Source organism: Cupressus sempervirens, chromosome 5 (assembly GCF_028749045.1).
Source record: "Cupressus sempervirens isolate cs-2001-9-10 chromosome 5, ASM2874904v1, whole genome shotgun sequence".
Lineage (NCBI taxonomy): Eukaryota > Viridiplantae > Streptophyta > Pinopsida > Cupressales > Cupressaceae > Cupressus > Cupressus sempervirens.
In genome coordinates, this window is record NC_143122.1 from 592,827,572 (window position 1) to 592,833,331 (window position 5,760).

Consider the following 5,760-nt stretch of genomic DNA (forward strand, 5'->3'; position numbering starts at 1 on the left):
CTATGTTTATTTTACATTTTTTCATTTCCACATAAATTGTGGCCTAAGGGGCCACACCTTTTTATATTGATTTAAGAAAAAAGATCACACATAAGGGTGCATCTATAGCTAACTACTTAACATCTAGAATCATATTAACAAAAAAGTTCATATTCATTCTCAAACATATTAAATTGTACATCAGCATAGCCACCAGGGCTAGCCGCCAAGAGCAATCTAGAAAATTTCCACTATTCAGAAGGGTGACAAGAATCATAGTCCATCTTGCAAAAATCATTTTCCAGATCGATACACAGGCTTTCTCAAGAGTATAGAGAATAGCCCAAGCTTCCATCTAATTTTTAGAATGAGTACTTAAGGAAGTAGAAAAGAAAAACTTAAACATGGCTTAAAGTTCCACTACTAGTACCACCCATTCCTATTGGACGTGGATTACTCCTTGAAAACCCATCTATATTGATTTTGAGGAAATCATTTGGGAGGGGAGACACTAACCTAAATGGTTCACTTTCTTGACTTGTTGAACTCTGGGACCAAACCTATTTTGTGAAGAAAGAGAAAAACATTGATCCAAGTGATTAGCAATGTGGAGATCCAAATAAACAGTTGACTAAGATAGCTCTTGTTTCGAAAGACCACCCTCTCATGAAATCTCATTCATATTATAATATTGCACGATCTTATCATAGCAAAGGTGATTATGAAATTGCTGGCCGCTACTACATGGCATCAGTCAAGGAAATCCAGAAGCCACAAGATTTTTTTTTGCCATACTTTGGGTTGGGATAGGTTAAATGAAATTGGGAGATCTTAAGAGTTCTCTCTCAAATTTTGAAAAGGTTCTGGAGGTTCACCCTGAGAACTGTGAGAGCTTGAAAGTTGTAGGCCATATATATGCTCAACAAGGGCAGCGAGAGAAGGCTTTGGAAATTATAAGAAAGGAAACTTGCATAGATCCACGCGATGCTCATTCCTTTATTAAGATGGGTGAGTTATTGATATCATCAGACCCTAGTGCAGCCTTAGATTCTCTTAACACAGCAAAGTCTCTTCTGAAGAAGAGCAGAGAAGATGTACCCATTGAATTGTTAAACAACACTGGGGTTCTTCATTTTGAGCGAGATGAACTAGAGTTGGCTCAACAAACTTTCATGGAGGCATTAGGAAATGGCGTTTGGGTTGAATTCATCAATAAAAGCCCTAGTATCAATTCTGAAGTTTTTCATGTGTGTTTAAAGGACATGGAATTCTTCCATCGACTAGAAGAAGAAAGTGTTTCACTTGAGTTTCCATGGGATAAAGTGACAACTCTATTTAAATTGAGTTTCTTTTTAAATACTATTTAAATATAATTTAAAATATGAATTTATCCATGAGAAATCCAATGAATAGGTGCTCCTGCATCATAGACAGAGATGCTGATGCAAGGTATGATGTTACTAACTTCCCTCTTAGCACCCTAGACCACCAAATCATACATGAAACCATCGGAAAAACAAAAAAAAATGTTGGATTTAAAAGCTTTTCTGATCAGTTATTAGTAGTATGAACGAGGTCTGCATGTTAGATTCGAATGAAGCCCTAAGATTCATGATCTTTCTATGAAGCAAATAAAATAATAACTAACATTTTCTATGTTTCAAACTTCTATGTTGACTAATAAACATCTACTGAAATAACTTTATTTGACAAATTCCATTAAAAAATTATAACCTTTTTCAACCTAGACTTATATTAGACATTTTATAAGTTACACTAGATTAACATGTTTAAAAGTAACTACACATATCTAAATGTGTGCACTACATAAGTGTGCGATAAAAAAATATATTTATATTTCAATCTATCTTGACATATGTTCATAATCACTCGTATGAAAAGGAATGTATTCAAATATTTCAAGCTCATCTTTGTCATTTGGCTCCCCAAAAATGTGCATACTAACAAAATAGTATAGAAAGTCAAGTATTCAAACTATTTTCTAAATGTTACAAGAGAACGATAGATCGTTCATTGTTGAATATATAAAATATTTCATATACCACAGAATAACTATTTTATAAATGAAAACTTTCATACATGGGATGAAGCATTCTAGTTGTTTGCAAGTCTATTGGACATTGTGAGCTTGCATAAAAAATATCACAATAGTCCTTGAATGCTTGAATGTTCTTTTTTCACCTATAAGTAGTGGTGAATATAGAAATAATGAGACATTTTATTTAATCTACTATATGGATTTGAAGAAAACAAAATTATTATAGCAACTCAATGCAAAGGAAAATCAATATATTTAATTTAAAATAGTCTAAATGTGTTCATACAAAAACTATAAATGATTATCCCTATTTAATTGATCTTTATATATTCCTAGTTTTTTAGCTAATGACCAGCCAAATGAAGCCCATAAAGACAACAAGACAATTTATACCCAAATTAGCATTTTAGAATATTATGAGTGAACCACTTTTCTTTCTTTGTAGCCTATTTTATCTTGGAAATACGATACCAAATCATGTTGTTATCCTTGATTTATAATCTTATCCTAGTTGATATTTTCTAACAAAAAATTCAATAATCTATTTAGATAACTTGTCTTTTATAGTGTTAACCATTCTCCAAAAATACATATTTTTTTTCTAAAAATATCTTTGAACTCAATGGAAAGCTCATGATTCAACTACCTCTTGTCTCCTATTGAGGTATTTTGGGGATGATATAATAAATAATTCATTCCATCCTACATTGGTAATACTTCTTATTTTGTGAATACATCATTTCATCAAAAAGACTCTTTGTGTGGTGAACCTTTAGTATTTTACCTATACAGTAGATAGATCAGAAGCAAAAACATATCTAAATAAACTAAATATCTCTAGAAACATATATGTATATATGTAATAATGTAAATCAAATCAATCTGGAATATTTTCAAGATATAAGTTAAATTCTCATGGATCATTTAGAAGTCATATGTCACAAAAATCTTCAAGTGGGTTTCAATTTCTTATTTTTGGAAGATAAATCAAATATTGAATAAATTTGAACCTAAGATTTATTTAAAATAATTTTAAGATATATATTCAATAAAAAAATAAAAAAATAAAAGATAATAGAACTATATCATTGAACATAAGAGGAACAAAATTTCATCGCTTGATTTTCATTTTGTTGACTTCAAAATCTTTTTGTGAAACAAATAAAAAACAAATAACATTTTCTATGTTTCAAACTTCTATATTGACTACAAAACATCTTCTCAAATAACTTTATTTGGTGAATTCAATTTAAAAGATTAGAACCATTTTCAACATAAACTTATAATAGATTTTCAACAATTTTCAAACTTCTATTTTGACTACAAAAGATCTCTTGGAATATAGATCATCCATTGTTGAATATGTAAAATATTTTATATACCATACTATTTAATCTTGCTAGACTGTTTGAATAGCTACATGACACTGAAAAAGCAAATCTTTTGTACAGGCTAATATTGTTCAAGTTTCTTGATTATGTGGATGCATATCTACAACTTGCAGCCATGTCCTAGGCTGGAAATGAGATCCAAGTAAGCCTAGAATTGATTGGGGAGGCACTTAAGGTGGATAAAACCTCGGTAAATGTGATTACCATGCTTGGCAACCTAGAACTAAAAATAGATGACTAGCTTAAAGCAAAAGAAACAATTAAAACTGCACAAAATGTATCAGATGGTAAGGATGCTTATGTTGACATTTCTCTTGGAAAATGGAATTATTTTGCAGCTTCACGCAATGAGAAGAAGGATCCAGATGTGGAGGGAATACATCCTGATAAGGCTAGGGAACTGTATTGTAAAGTGTTGGCTTAGAGACCTGGAAATGTCTATGCTGCAAATGGGGCAGGCATTGTGCTAGCCAAAAGGGGTCATTTTGATATTGCAAAGGAAATTTTCACACAGGTTCAAGAAGCTGTAGCAGGAAACATCTTTGTTCAGATGCCTGATGTGTGGGTAAATCTAGCACATGTTTACTTTGCAGAAGGATAGTTTGGGCTTACAGTGAAAATGTATCAAAATTATTTGAGGAAATTCTATTTTGGCACTAACACCCAAATTTTATTATATTTAGCTTGATAACAATATGAAGTAGAATAGTGGCAAGATTGTAAAAGAACATTATTAAGAGCAGTACATTTGGCATCCTCAAATTACATGTTACGCTTTGATGTTGGTGTTGCCATGCAGAAGTTTTCAACTTCAACACTTCAAAAGCAAAAACGTACTACTGATGAGGTTCGTCAAGTAGTGTTTGAATTAAATAATGCGCTCCGTGTGTTTAGCCAACTGTTAGTAGTGCCAAGCCCTCATACACATGGCAGGTTTCAAGGATTAATATAGGCCACCCACGTTGCAGCCCTATATGATTGCTTTCACAACCTGCCATCTAAGTGCATTTTTTCTATATGTATGCTAATTTGATTTAAGGAACTGTAAGGCTATGTAATTGTATGATTTGATCATGAGTAAAACTTTGTGGAATAATGAAATATGATACAAGAAACAAGGAATATGCACTATGTTTCAATAAATTTTTAAAAATGTCAAGGTTGTTTTTGCAAGATGAGCATCATAGAACTTTACAAAATTATGAAGACAAGGTAGATTTTGTGTTGCTGAACAAGAAAGCATATTTCTAACTAAAGTATTGACATAAAAAGTTTAGTAGCTGTCCTAGAAAGTAATCTTGATGAAAGAGAGCATATTCTTAAAGTAGTGGCTTGGTAGAAATCCATTAAAAGTGTCCATTAAAAACACAATACAACCTGAATATGTCAGTATATGGTAGAGAGTTTTAAATGGCATTCCTAGGATAAATAGAATAGTAGTCAAGCCCTATTCAAGAATGAAAAAGCTTGTTATTTTCCAAGGAGAGGACTTCTATCAAGCTGAATCATTAAATGTGGAGTGCACTTTGTAACAAACACAAAAGATTGCATGAAAGTTGTGAAAGGGGTGCAGAAGATGCTCACTTTTTCCTTGCAGAGTAACAAGTAGTTGGTGTTGCTGTTTCTATTAGTGTGAATTATGCAAAGTAGCCAATTGCGTTTGATAAGAAACTTAGTGTCAATTTAGACAACATCCATTTCAAAGGAAGAAGACCTAATAAAGATAAGGCTCTTCATGCCCTAAGGAGATCAAAAGCGTTCAAAATTCTAGAACCCTACACAGTCGAGAGAAGATAGAGTGTGCAAAGTTTTCCCTAATAGTTGAGATCATGAACATAATCCAAATAGGTAGTTCGTGGAAAGTCACATAGTATGAGTGAAGAATCTAATGAGATGATGCACTGCATATCATAAAAAGTGGAAAATAAAAACCCCAAAAAAAACTTTAAAATACCATGTGATCAGAGCATGAAGGAGGTGGCAAGAACAAGAGCTAAAACAAAAGGGAAAGCACAAATGGAAGTCTACAATCATAGCAATAAGTCACAACAAAGTTTTATTACAATGTTCTACAATCAAACACACCCGTCAATGATCTGTAGCAGATGTGCCCTTGTGCCCTTTTCGATGGAGACCAGACTTTTTTGCTTCCCTCGCGCCAATGTTGATGGAGACCGGACTTTTTTGCTTCCCTCGCGCCAATGTTGATGGAGACCGGACTCACAGCTTCACCAAATGAAATGTGAATTACATTTTTGCCCTTTTTTTTTGGTTTTATGCTGCCGTGTGTGTCGCAATTTTGACGTAATTAATTTGTCAGAATTGCGACCA

At 32.7% G+C, this 5,760-nt stretch overlaps 1 pseudogene; it reads left to right on the forward strand.

Annotated features, from left to right (window-relative positions):
- Positions 1–645: 645 nt before the first annotated feature.
- Positions 646–4,117, forward strand: LOC149557322 (protein CTR9 homolog pseudogene; annotated as a pseudogene).
- The last annotated feature ends 1,643 nt before the right edge of the window (positions 4,118–5,760 follow it).